The 15,063-nt window shown below is 42.1% G+C and overlaps 1 protein-coding gene across 8 annotated transcripts in view; it reads right to left on the bottom strand.

Annotated features, from left to right (window-relative positions):
- The window catches only part of dlg2 (discs, large homolog 2 (Drosophila)), an 891,501-nt gene that overhangs the window by 628,208 nt on the left and 248,230 nt on the right, over nt 1–15,063 (bottom strand). The window lies entirely within an intron of this gene.

The following is a 15,063-nucleotide window of genomic DNA, read 5'->3' as shown; positions in this document are numbered from 1 at the left end:
CTACTTGCCAGCCCTCTGGGACCTCTCCAGTGGCTAGCAAGCACACAAAGATCTTGATCAATCCAACCCAACCAATTACCACCCTAGGCTTAATCACCAGCAAAATCTCTAAGGTCTTGGAGTAGATTTGTAGCTCAGGTTGTGGTTGTTGAGGTTGGTTGGCTTGCCCAGCTAGTTGGTTGTTCGCAGACGTTTCATTACGCTGCTGGGTACCATCATCAGTGCAGCCTCCAATGAAGTGCTGGTGTGTTTTCCTGCCTGTTTTTTTTTGCAGCAGGGTAATGAAATATCTGCTGAATAATAGACTAGCTCAGCGAGCCAACCAATCACAACACAAGCTACAAATCTGCTCCAAAACCTTAGAGACCTACCAGTGTAGCACGTTCAAATTAGCATGAAAATGGGAAAATTATGCCAAACCAAAGAGCGCAACCTGAGAATAACTGTACTTCCTACATGGATGCCTCAGGAACCAAGTATTATCATGTAGTGTGAGATACAAACAACCTATCAACAACCCACAAGCCCACAAAACAGCAGAACAAAATGGCTGCAAGATGGTAAGTGTAATGATAAATGATGCATAACCGGCTCCAAAGATATAACAGAGAAATTACACGCCAAAAGACTTTATTTCTGGAAGTGACCCATCAAGACTGCTCCTGGACAAGGGCCAAGAAAAAGACAGAGCGTTCAGGACAAGCTAGCCACACTTACCCACCAAAATGACAACAACAGAACAGACACCTGAAAGACACGGAGAAAGCTATTCTCATCCAAGGATTGTACTGTAACTACAGAGATGCCAACAAAATGGAATTCCTAGCCACACTGAGGACCAATAACATCAGTGAAGAAACACAACAAACAATAACACAGATAGCAATCCCGACACTGACCAGAAGGAGCAAACTCAACACCCTCAACACATTGGAAAGGCAAACCCAGGAAGAACTGCAGAAGGACCAGAACATCACAACACTACCCACAGTCGGAGGATGCATGACGGTAATACTAAATAAAAGGGACTACACATCCAATGCACAGGCACTGCTCACCGACAAAAACACATACCGGCCTGTACAGACTGACCCAACACCACGGCTAGGCAACAAAATCGTCTACACTCTAAAAAGACTCCAACAAAGCAAACAGATCAACAAAGCAGGTTTCCTAAGAATGAAACCCGAAGGAACCAACACACCCTGATTTTATGGCCTCCTGAAAGTACACAAACTGGAAGTAGCCCTTAGACCCATAGGCCCCCTACCAGGCAAGCCATTACACAGATTAGCCCAGGAACTGCAAAGGAGAATCAAGCAACTGGTCAACAAGTCACCCCACTCAATCCACTCAACCCAAAAACGTCTGAATTCCATCAAAGACATAAGGCTAGATGACAAGGAAACCATGATATCGTTTGATGTCACTGCCATATTCACTTCAATAGACATACCACCAGCAAGGGAAACCATGACAGCACTACTGGAACAAGAGCAAGACCCCAGTGAGATCTTCTCCACAGACATGCTGAAACTACTGGGTCTATGCCACCACCCACTTCACTTTCAATGGCCAAACATACAAACAAATCAAAGGGACAGCCATGGGATCACCTACATCTGGACTTAATCGCTGAGGCAGTGATGCAAAGACTGGAAAGGATGGGCCTTCCGCTAATCCAACCAAAACTATGGATACACTATATGGATGACACCTTTGTCATCATTAAAATGGACCAAACTAGAGGAGACACACAAACTAATAAACAGCACCCTCACCGGAATAAAATTCACCAGAGAGGGGAAGAAAAAATAGCTCCATTCCTGGATTTCATGGCAGAGTGTAAGACAAATGGGAATCTCTAAACAAAAGTACACAAAGAAGCCACACACATGGACCAGGTACTGAACTTCAACAGTACCCATCCTAAACACACAAACAAAGCTGCGTGCGAACACTATTTAAACAGGCAACAACACACTGCAGCAATACAGAACTACGCCGAGAGGAAGAAGAACACCTCTTCCAGGTTTTCAAAGATAATGGATATCCAAAAAAACTGGGTCAGAAGATGCCTATATAAACTACATCAGGAAGATATTACACACCCCGACACACGCATCACACTACCTTACACCAGGAACACATTGGAAGTAACCACAACACTCTTACGACCGGTGGGCATCAGAGTGGCACACAAACCCACATTAACGCTACAACTGCTCAGCCGAACCAAATGCCCACTCCCCACTATCGACAGGAACAATGCCATTTATAAGATTCCCTGCAGAGACTGTGAGAAACACTACATCAAACAAACAGGAAGGAAACTAACAAGGGTACATGAACACCAACTGGCTACAAAAAGACACAACCAATACTCATTCATTTCTATCCACATGGATAAGGAGAGCCACCAATTTGACTGGGACAACACCAAAATGCTGAGACAAGCTAAGCAGAGACATGCATGAGAATTTCTAGAAGGCTGGTACTCCACAAAGAAAGCCATCGATAAACACATAGAACTCGGCCCCATATACACTCCACTCCGAAGGAAAACCGGAAGTGAGGCAATCCAGCTCAACGGACTCCAGAATTTAAAAACCAGAAACTAGAAAAAAAACAGGAAAACACACTGGCGCTTCATCAGAGGCTGCACTGATGATGTTTGGTAATGAAACGTCTGGGAACAAACTAGCTTGGCAAGTCAACCAACCACAACATAAGCAAAATGATGGAACAGGTCGTCAACTTTGCTCTCAAACGGCACTTGCAAAGAAATAGCCTGCTCACTTATACTCAGTTTCTTTTGTCCCCCAGGGTTACTCATGACCTGACTTCAATATAGCCTTGGCGTAAACAGGGACAAAAGAGTTTAACTCCATAGGGGAGGTGAGAGTGACTACCCTTAACATCAAGGCAGCACTTGATTAAGTGATAATGGGAACTGCAGATGCTGGAGAATCCAAGCCTCACATTTTAAGCACTTGATTAAGTATGGATTCAAGGACCCTATAATCAGTGGAAATCAAGGGGAAAACACTTGGCTAACTGGAGTCAGAAATATTTGTGGCAATTGGGTATTGACTATCTAAATCAGAGGACATCTCAGCAGGCATTCGTCAGAACAGTGTCCTTGATACAACCATCTACAGCTATTTCGTCAATGACTTTTCTTCCATTGCGAGATCAGAAATGGAGATGTTCACTCATAATTTCACAACATTCAGCATTGCTCACAATTTCTCAAACACTGATGCAGTCAATGTTAATATCTGACAAGACCTGGGCAATATCCAGGCTTTATCTGACAAATGTCAAGGAAGTGGCAAGCAATATTTGTGCCACGTAAGTGGCAGGCAATTATCATTTCCAACAAGGAAAAATTTACCCATCTCCCCATGATGTTCATTGGCATTACTATCACTGAATCTCAACCATCATTATCTTGAAGTTTATCACTGGCCATAAACTGAACTGGACCAGCCATGTAAATACTGTAGCTACAAGAGCAGGTTAGAGACTGAAAATGCTAAGGCCAAGTGGCTTACCTTCTGACTCTTCAAATTCTGTTAATTATCTAAAAGGCATATGTCAGGACTATTATGGAATACCCTGCACTCGCTTGGGTAGATAGAATTCCAACAATGCTGGAGAAACTTGTCACCATCCTGTAGAAAACAGCCTGTTTCATCAATACCCCACCCATTAAATTCAACATTCACTCCTGTCACTGCAGATGGTGCAGTGTTCACAGTGTGTACCATCTATAAAATCCCTTCAAAAACATCTCCTAAATCATCACTCTTTACCACGCAGAAGGCCAGGCAAGCAGATGCATAGGAACCTATCACCTGCAAGTTCACCATCAAATCACACACCATCCCAAGTCAAAACTATATCACCATACTTCCACTGTCGCTGAGTCAAAACACCAGGGTTCCCTTCCTTCAGGGAAAGCAGTGGTTCAAGATATCATCTTACAGTCACCACCTTCCTCAGAGAAATTAGGGATGGGCATAATTGCTGACCTAGTGAGCCTTGCACACATTCTATAAATGAATAAAAATGTAAAACTTCAAGAGAACTTTCATGCTCTTCTTTTAAAAGCTTTGAATCAGGAACCTTTTACACCAATTTGAATAGGTTGATGGGGTATCAATTTAATAAATTAGAGACATGTATACCACTGCTGAGCAAAAGTGACTGGAGTTTGATTTTCAATTCAGTGTTCAAAAATCCAATGTCCAAATACTGGGATGCATCCAGGATGCTCAAGCAATGGATCTTAAAATGCAGATGTTTAATTAATTGGGCATTGCAGTGAACTCAGTGTCCACATAACAGCACTAAGGTCTAGCAGGATGCTGGATCTGAACGCAAAACACAGGTATCAAGAAAAGACAGCAACTAAGATGGCACATGCTGCTGACTTCCAGACGAGGAAACACAGCAACTTGGAGGGCTAGCAGCATCAACCATTCACAAAAGTGGCCAAATGCCCAAGTAATTATACAGTGGCTAATCTGGAACAATACACACAGGTGACAACAACATTCCATCATAGAAAAAATACTTAATTAGCCCTGCACTAAACCTAACAGCAGTGCATTATTATGCACCAGGCTCTCTAGGTTTGGCAATTTGGGATTGAAAATCAACATCTGATCCTCCTGGGTTGATTACCAAGCCTCTTCACAAGCTTAATGGGCAGTTAATTAGCAGCATGTTCCATATTTCCCACTCCTATTGTCACTTTGAAAATTCTAGCACATCACGGAGGCAGTGGACGCTGGCATGCTATCACAAAGTACTACTTTAAAGCATACCTGCTGCTCATCCACACAGGCAAATGAAAATTTGAATATGAATTGGTGTTGAATGAATTAAGCACATCAATTTGATCTTTGTCACTTTCCCTAAAGTGTTCAACTCTTACCTTTTCTTCACTCTGAAAATACCTAAAATCATTTATTTTCAAATTATTATTTAATTTCACTCAATTTTCTACTGAGAATGCCATACATACAAGAAAATCACAACAAATTATCTTCACAACTGGATCAACTGTAGCCAAAATCTCTTAAGGGCAGAATGGTGCTAACATCTGGGGATTGTAACCTCACATTGTGTAGGAACAGGTCATCTGGTAACAATTTTCCAATGATTAGGTCCTGTCCCCAATGACCAGGCAGATGTGGAGGGTCTCAACTGACCTGAAGAGCCGCAGCCCATGTTGGCAACAAGATGTCACCTCCAAGCAACCAGCCAGACCCAATATCTTGGGTGCATACGAGAGGTCAAATGAAAACATTTCAGTTCTACTCCGATAATAGGCCTTAAGTGACTTTCAAATATCCATACTTGGCTACCTGCCACTTGCTGTCAAGCACCCTGGCACTTCTCCATCCCACCTGTGATAAAACAGCTCAGACTGACACACCGTACACAGACTATTTTCCATTCAGTCCTTCAAGGATGTAAAATCCTCTACCAAGTATAATTTCTTATTTAGTGAAATTTTCATAAAAGGTCCATAACATACAAATACTTCAGCCTTAGCAAATGCAATTCAGCTGCCTTATATAATGAAATACCTATTAGGTACAAACAATCTCATATTAAATAATTAATTTCCATAAATATTTCACAGGTGCCATAGTTTAGTAGTGACCAGAGTAAGGGTGGAATTGTATCGTTTTACACCATTTCATTAATGATTAAACTTTTTACATTTCATTAGGTCTGGTGAAACAAAATTCTTGATGCACGTTAAGTAGTCAGCTGTTACGTTTTACAAGTCTTTTGAAGTAAACCCAGTGCTTTCACTGACGGGGTGCATACATTTCATGCTTATTTTGCTCTTAACATCCAGAAATCAAACACTTAGAAATAAAATCAGCAAAGAAGAAAAGTTACTGTTCGAAGGTAAATATCTTTCTCAACACATATACAAATTGAAACATTACTTCTTCAGGAAACCTGGCAGCAACTTCTGCCATCTTCTCTCCTAACCTTGCACTCAAGTGGGCCGAGAGGTATTATCCTTAGACTGTTAATCCAGAGACCCAGGAAATGTTCTGGGGATCCAGGTTTGAATCCTGCCAGGGCAGATGGATGGAATCTGAATTCAATAAAAATCTAGAAGCAAGATTCTAATGATGACCATAAACCATTGTCGATTGTCAAGGGGGAAAAAAAAACCTCTGGTTCCCTAGTGTCCTTTAGGGAAGGAAACTGCCTTTTCTGAGGAAGACTCCTGATTCAAAACGTCAACTTTCCTGCTCCTTTGATGCTGCCTGGTGTGCTGTGTTCCTCCAGCTCCACACTATTATCTCTGGCATCTTTACCTGGTCTCTAGACCACAGCAACTCGCTGTTAGACTCTCAACTGCCTTCTAGGCAAGGGATGGGCAATAAATACTGGCCTAGACAGCGACACCCTCATCTTGTCAATGAATATAATTTTTAAAAAAAACCTCTCTCTGGTTCTGGTACGGTACTCACCTCTCACAAATGGTCTTGTTCTACCATTCTCATATTACCTGGAGCATCTTCCCAGCTCACTGTCAAATTCCACACCCAAACCCCAACAGCACTTACCTCGGCACTGCTAATTACTTGTTTGGGACATCTCCCCACCCACACCAAAACTAACAGCTCAGCCAACCACTTTCATGGAATCAGAGTTGTACAGTATAGAAACAGACCGTTCAGTCCAACTTGTCCGTGCTGACTTGATATCCTAAATTAATCTAATCCTATTTGCCAGCATTTGGCCCATATCCTTCTAAACTCTTCTTATTCATTTACCAACTAGATGACTTTTGAATGTTGTAATTGTAACAGCCTCCACCACTTCCTCTGGCAGCTCATTCAAACACAAGCACTTAGGTCCCTTTTAAATCTTACCACTCTCACACCTCAAACCTCTGCTCTCTAGTTTTGAATTCCCCCACCCCAGGAAAAAGACTGTGTCTTTTCACCCTATCCATGCCCCTTATGATTTTATAAACTTCTATAAAGGTCACCACTCAGCCTCCAATGCTCCAGGAAAAATAACACCAGCCTATTTAACCTCACCCTGTAGCTCAAACCCTCTAACTCTGGCAACATTCTTGTAATTCTTTTCTGAACCTTTTCAAGCTTCACAACATCCTTCCTATAGCAAGCAGTATTCCAAAACTGACCTAACTCCTATACTCAATATACTGACCAATAAAAGCAAGCATACCAAATTATTTCTTCACTATCCTATCTAGCTGCAACTCCACTTTCAAGGAACTCTGAACCTGCACTCCAAGGTCTCTTTGTTAAGCAACACTCCCCAGGATCTTACCATTAAGCATATAAGTCCTGCCCTGGCTTACCTTTCCAAAATGCAACAACTTATTTACCTAAATTCAACTCCATCAGCGACTCCTCGACCGATTGGTTCATCTGTCAAAATCCCATTGAGCACAGAGGTAACCTTTGCTGTCCACTAACCATCAATTTTGACGTCATCTTCAAATTTTCTAATGATACAACCTATATCTACAACCAAATCATTTACATAAGTGACAAAAAGCCTTGGACCCAGCACTGATCTTTGTGGCACACCACTGGTTACAGGCTTCCAGTATGAAAAGCAAATCTCCTCCACCACCTTGGAGACAGTAAGGACTGTAGATGCTGGAAACTCAAGTCAATAAATGTGGAGCTGGAAAAACAGAAGGTCGGGCAGCATTCGAGTAGCAGGGAAGTCAATGTTTTGGGCCTCGGATACTGTCTTACCCACTGTGCTTTTCCAGCTCCATATTTATTGACTCCCCTTCATCCACCACCCTCTTCTCCTACCTTTGAGCCAGTTCTTTATCCAAATGACTAGTTCTTCCTGTATTCCATGTGATTTAACCTTCCTACCAGTTGACCATGTGGAACCTTGTCAACTACCTTACCGAAGTCCACACAGATCATGTCCACCACTCTGCCTTCATTAATCCTCGATATTTCCTCAAAAAACTCAATCAAGTTAGTGAGACACAAAATCCCATGCACAGAGCCATGCTGACTGTCCCTAATCAATCCTTACCTTTCTAAATACATGGAAATCCTGTCCTTCAGGATCCCATCCAACAACTTGCTGAACATGGATGTCAGGCTCACTGGTCAGTAGTTCCCTGGCTTTTCCTTACCACCTTTCTTAAATTGTGGCACTACATTAGCTAACCTCCAGTCTTTCAGCACCCGACCTACGGCTATTGATGATACAAATATCTCAGCAAGGGACCCCAACAATCACATCTCTAGCTCTCCATTAATACCTGTTTTGCTCTGATTGCAGTAGGAAATTAGTGCATAATACAGCAGAAAGAGTCACAGTGTGTGGTGGACTGCCCAAATGGTTCATTGCCACTTTTATGAAGAGGCCCCCGAAATGACCATCCCATGCAGCTGACTGGCTGCATCTATGTTCCTGGGCTGATATTGACAGCTGCCCTTGCCTTACTGTGCATGGAGCTTTTTGATAAAATGCCATCTTCCTTGACTTGGTGAAGATCTGTTGATAACCATGATAAGCTTCCTGACTTTGTACCTGTGCTAAACAGCAAAGTAGGACAAAAGTAATAAGAGATAACAAGGTGTAACAGCTGGGTGAACACAGCAGGCCAAGCAGCATCAGGGGAGCAGGAAAGCTGACGTTTCGGGCCTAGACCCTTCTAGGCCCGAAACGTCAGCTTTCCTGCTCCTCTGATGCTGCTTGGCCTGTTGTGTTCATCCAGCTCTACATCTTGTTATCTCAGATTCTCCAGCATCTACAGTTTCTACTATCTCCAAAAATAATAAGCATCTGGTATATCTGGCTTAGGGAGCAAAATGCAAAAATACATGGCAAGGCATTGCAAGGAAGAGATACAGTGAGCATCTGGCAGGCTCAGTGTGAGTAAACAAGCCAGAGATGAAACCTGGTACAGTCCAGGAATCGAGTGCATGCCTGAACGTAAAGTGTCCTTGTTGCAGCATTACAGTGGCAGTTACTCGTATAGCCCAAATTGTAGCATTGCACAAACATCTTATAAGTGACCATGGAACACACTGCCTGCAAGGCAAACACTCTCACGACATTTAAGGCATTCAAGGCTACAGGTCAAGTACTGGACAATGGAAGCAAGGTGCTTGTTTTTGACTTGACGCAGACTTGATGGGCTATTTTCTGTGCTGTCAACCTCCATGACTGTATGACTTTATGACATTAACATATCCTGAGATGTTGGCAGCTAGTGTCTGTCATGGAAGTCCTTCAGAAGAAGTACTGACCCAAGGTTGCAGGGTACCTGCTCTGACCTCTGTGTCAAGGATTTTCGATACCTTGCTTATTTGGCACATTTGCAAGATATGAAGCTGGATATTAATGAAGGGAGGTTTTGCTTTAGTTTGATGTTCAACTAGCTATAAGTCTTCTTTAATTAGCAACTCACTGTTATTAAGTGAGACACTCAACGTGCCACTCAGCAAACGCATAAAAGATGAAGCAAGATGTTCCCAATTTTGATGGACCACTCATTGGATTCTGCCAAAAAACTCTCCATAGCTTGTGTTACTCAGAGTTCTATGAGATTTCGCCCATGTTCACTAAATTCCACAACTCTGCCTGATCAGAAGATAATTCAGCAACACAAAGCAAGGCACTCATTATTTATTTTCTCCAAGGGTTTCTCTTCAGACTTTCAAGCCACTTTGTGATTTTCAGGGTGATTTTAATTTCAAGGGTTAATTTTTCATTCTCACTTACTTCTTTATTAGGTAATGCAGTTACATAATAACAACATCTTCAGTATTTGCGATGATGTTTGGAGTTAGGACTCACGCACGTTGTAATAGAAGAATTCAGCAATATGGGTATTAACTGTCTATTAAATTTTAAAATCATGACACACAAGGAAAGCATTAACTTCCTAGACATCATAATACTTGAATTCACAGAAGACAACAGGAAAAGTACTTTTTTCAATACTTCTACACACAGAAAGAGCCTGCCTATAAGATACCTTCCAGATTGGTGAGATGAAATCTAATGTGTTTCTATTTTGTATTCAAATAGCTAAAATGTTTTAACTAGGCAGTTATTCCCTTTTTACTGCATCTCAGGATTAGATTTAACAATTGAACGTAAATATTTCTGTAGTATCCATTACATTTTCCTCCATTTAGTAACACCTGAATTTTGGTAACCTTGAGGTGAATATTCATTATTATTTTGCAAGTAATTAATGGCCTCAGCAATTTCAAATTTTCTTAAATCTTAATTAGCTGCATGATCCTTTGTTGAGAGTTTTAAAACTGTCCTTTTTTTTGTAGTCTCACACTAACTCTTTGCAGCCTCTGTGTCTCTTGCACTCTCTTGCAGCTTGCATCCTTCTCTCACCAGCCCCTTGCAGACTCCTTGTCTTCCCCATTTCCCCTCACCCATCCCATCACAGACTCCCTGTATTTTCTACCTTCCTTGCAGCCTGTCTCCCACAGCCCTTCCTACAGGTGCCTCAGACCCATCCATCTATGACAGCCTTGCCAAAAACACAACTCCAATCCTGCCAACTCCTTGCAGGTTTGTAAAATAGTGCATAACTGCTGGCTTCTTCGCCTGGCTCAAAACCAGCTTCCATTCTATACTTGGTTTGAGCAGAATACCACCGGCATGGTGACACCTGACTCAACAGCCCCAGACACACCTGCTCCCTGTCACCGTTTCAGAAGTCAGATCAGTCCTCCTGGGAGTTAACCCAAGGAAAGTGACAGGCCTGGACAGAGTCCCTGGCCGAGCACTCAGGTCCTATGCAGACCAACTGGCAGAGATATTCACTGACATCTTCAGCCTCTCCCTCCTACATGCCTAAGTCCCCACCTGCTTCAAATAGACCACAATCATCCCCAAACCCAAGAAAACACATGCAGTGTCCCTAAATGACTACCACCCAATAGTTGTGACTACAATAATCATGAAGGGCTTCAAGAGACTTGTCATGGCCCAGAGCAGTCTCCCAATCTGCCTCAATTCCCTACGGTTTGCCTATTGATATAACAGGTCCACAGAGGATGCCATATCCCTCACTCTACATCATCCTTGGGACAGCTGGACAACAAAGACACCTATGTTTTGTCAGACTCCTGCTTGCTGACTACAGCTCCACCTCTAACACCATTATCCCCTCCAGACTGATTTCAAAATTGCACAATCTTGGTCTCAGCTCTGACCTCTGCAATTGGATCCTCGGCTTTCTGCCCCATGGGTCACAATCAGTGAGGACAGGTGACTGCAGCTCCTCCACAATAAAAATCAACAATGGAGACCACCCCTTCCCCCAACAAGGATACATCTTCAGCCACCTATTGTACTCCATGTATACCTATGACTGTGTTGCCAAATTCTGAACGAACATCATCTACAAGTTCGCTGATGACACCACTGTAGTGGGACGGATATCTAACAACGACAAGTCAAAATACAGAGGACTTGGTGATGTGTGCACTGAAAACAATCTATTTCTTGCATCAGCAAAACTAAAGAACTGATCATCGACTTCAGAAAGAAAAGAGGAGAACATGTCCCCATCTGCAACAACAGAAGTAAGGTTGAGAGAGTTAAGAGCATTAAGTTTCTCAGAGTAACAATAACCGACGCCAGTCCTGGACTTGCCACGTAAATGCAACAGTCAAGAAAGCACAACAATGCCTCTTCTTCCTCAAGTGGATCAGGAATTTGGCATGTCCATAAGGCCCCCCACAAACTTCTACAGATGCACCTCTGAAAGCATACTATTTGGGTGCATAACAGCCTGGTATGGCAATTGCTCCACCCAGACCCATATAAAACTATAGAAGGTGGTGCGTGTAGCCCAGACCATCACAGAAGCCAACCTTCCATCCATGGACTCTATTTACACGGCTCACTGCTGCTGAAAGGCAGCCAAACATCATCAAAGACCCATCACATCCTGGCCATGACCTCCTACAACCTCTTCCATCAGGCAGTAGATGCAGAAACCTGAACAGCAGGTTCAGGAACAGCTTCTTTCTGGCCGTTATCAGATTGTTGAATGACTCTCGCCTCAAATAATATACCCTGCAGTGAAACTTGTGTGCCTTTAAAATCTCTACATCTTTTGCTTGCTGTGATCTGCCTGGACCACTCGTAAAGAAGGTTTTTCACCATATTTCGGTACATGTAACATTAAAATCAAATTAATAAATCAATCAGTACCCAGCTCCCAGATTCCATCCACCACTGCCCACTCTCCAGCTCACAGTCTCCTTGCCTGTCAGCTCACAGCTTCCCAATTTGGCAGACTCTTTCTCAATATCTACCTCACGGCCAGCATTTATTTATCTTGCTCACTGATCTTCTCAGATTTCTTCTCTCCCACTTTTGTTAGTGATAGGTTCACCGGTGAATTTGTCAGTGATAGAATTTGTCAGTGATAAGCACAGGACAGAACCTTACCTGTAATTTAATGCGCAGCTCCTCACCATTTCCTTCCATTCTATTTACAGTGCCATTTTTCCCATTGTCAAACCAGACAAGTGAATTTCTCCAGAATTCTGAAGGCTTTCGGGGCAAAGTTGCTACATCTCCTATGGATTTTGAGTGATGATACAATTAGGCCTGACGTCATATTAGCCAGCTATTTAACTGAACAATGGAAGATAATACACTGTGATGCAATGTTGTCTGTAGGCTACAAGCATGTAAGGCCGCTCAGAAAAACCCATGTAAACTCCATCAACTTCCACTATATCACTTCCACTCTTTAAATATACCACACAGATCAGTCAGAAGTCTGTGCAGTGACAGATATTGTATTATGATTATCTTTAACAACTCACTCACGAGCTCTACATATACGATACGACATTTCTAAATCATTCATTCATAGCTCTTTACAAACTCACAAGTCCATCATGCTTACAATACCACGTTTACATTCAATCATAAAACTCTGTTAAATTAAATTGAACATCCCTTCAAACGCTTTACTGCTTCTTTATACTTTTCAATTCTTATTGACCCAATGCTGCAAGCAGCGTTTAGAACCCTAAATAAAATTTAATACCATAACCTACTGAGAACAATGCTATCCTCACCATCATATCTCCATAACTTACTTGAAACTATGGAAATATTACAATAATTAGCCCTTAGCAATCGTCTCTTGGGACCTGAATAGGTTGCAGAACTTAAAATAGCTTCCTCTGCTAGAATGTGCTTTTTTAAATACATATTGAATAGGGTTGTTACCTCTATAAGAAACATACTATCAAAACAGCACTTCTATAAAACTGCATGAACAAATGTGTATGAATTGTCACAATCTGCAACAGCGAATAAAATCTCACGACCCATCTGCGGGAGATCAGTTTAATATTTTCTATACTTTGATTTACTACATGTATAATTTCTCAATTACTTAGATCATATAGGTCTGGTATTTTTACTAACATTACTAACTTTAAAGACAAAACAACTAACACCTCTCAATTTATGCCAGCTCAGACCGGCAGACATTCTAATCCTATCAGGAGTAACAGCCAGCATTTAGCAAGTGTTAAATCATCTCCTGCTTCCCCAGGACAGATGTCATGCAAACATATGTACAACAGATATAATTATATGGCACCATAATGCTAAAATTTTAATGGATGTAAAAACTATGTATAAAAAGAGGCGACTGTAAAATTGTACTTTGGATTTCACCGCCACCTCAAACTGTGAATGCTCAATAAAGAGGCTATTTTCACCACTCACCAATCTCGGTCATTATTGAACACAATCCCACAACTAGGCGTAGTTGACAGGATTGATGGCTGCACTGCCAAAACTTACCAGTCACTGACACTACTTCCTTCCAGTCATGACTTAGTCCCTGAACATGATCCCAAACATCCCATAATTGGCAATTTTCGCATCCAGATCCAAATTGGCTGAAATTGCCTACAACATGAGTATTTGAGGGACTATGAGTAACCCCTGTAAGTTGCCTACATCCTCCAAAGGCATGCTGGCCCCTCTTACCATAACCGGGGAAGAAATGCTACAACAATTACAAAACTACCTTGAAGTACAGTTTTCATGAGGGAAAACCCTAACCAGAATCTGGCAGAAGTATAATATCCCCAAAGGACAGTGGACCCAAGACCACATAAAACAAGCCTGGGGTAAAACCACCCAAGCAAAGAATAAGGACAGAACTAAATGGTCCCTTGCACTGATGGGACAAATTCACCCAAGGAATGAAGTCATCATGATCAGCCCATGGCTGTGATTTAAACCATCTTAAAGAGCAATTAAAAGCAGTGCAGGAACAGCTGCAAAAGGAGAGCTCAAAGCAAGAAAAAGTTGAACTTGTAAATCAGAAACTTGAGAAAGAAAACAAGAAACTGAAGGATGCGATAACAGTCCTGTGAGTTTCTCTCCCGGTTCCCAAGCCCATGCAGAATTTGTATCCGGCCACACGCAGTATCCGGGAAATCGTTCAGCAAAACCAAGTTATCGCCCTAGGGAAACAGAGGGATGGAAGTGATGGGTCCTCCAGCGGTGAAAGCAATGAGGGTATATAACCCTGGCATCAACCTGTTAAAACCAAGAAGGTAAAACTGGAGAAAGTGGTAAGGCAAAGGTTAGAGGATGGTACAGAGGTGGTAAAACAGACCAAAAAACATCCTGGACCTGCGACAACCGAAAACATGGACAGGGGTGATCTAAACAATTGCCTCAATCAAAGAAGGTGAAGACATGGGAAAGCCTAAATTAGTTAAGAGGAATGTATATGCTCATTTAAATTCTGAATGTCATTGTCACTGAAGGAGAAGGATGCCTTCTCCATGACGCAGTCAAAGGTGCCCTCAGAGAGTACAAACAAAGCTGCAAGCTGGCTGGAAAGCAATAAAACATTGGTTTACAGGGGTATAGTTTGCCCAAGACCGAATGGATAAAAGTCACAGCTTGCTGTCAAAAAACTACAGAGAGAGTCCCAGAATATGAGGAAAGGTTTATGGCGACCTGGAAAGAATCTGCAGGAAT

The sequence above is a fragment of the Stegostoma tigrinum genome, chromosome 6 (assembly GCF_030684315.1).
Source record: "Stegostoma tigrinum isolate sSteTig4 chromosome 6, sSteTig4.hap1, whole genome shotgun sequence".
Classification (NCBI taxonomy): Eukaryota; Metazoa; Chordata; class Chondrichthyes; order Orectolobiformes; family Stegostomatidae; genus Stegostoma; species Stegostoma tigrinum.
This window is presented reverse-complemented; position numbering and strand designations above follow the sequence as displayed.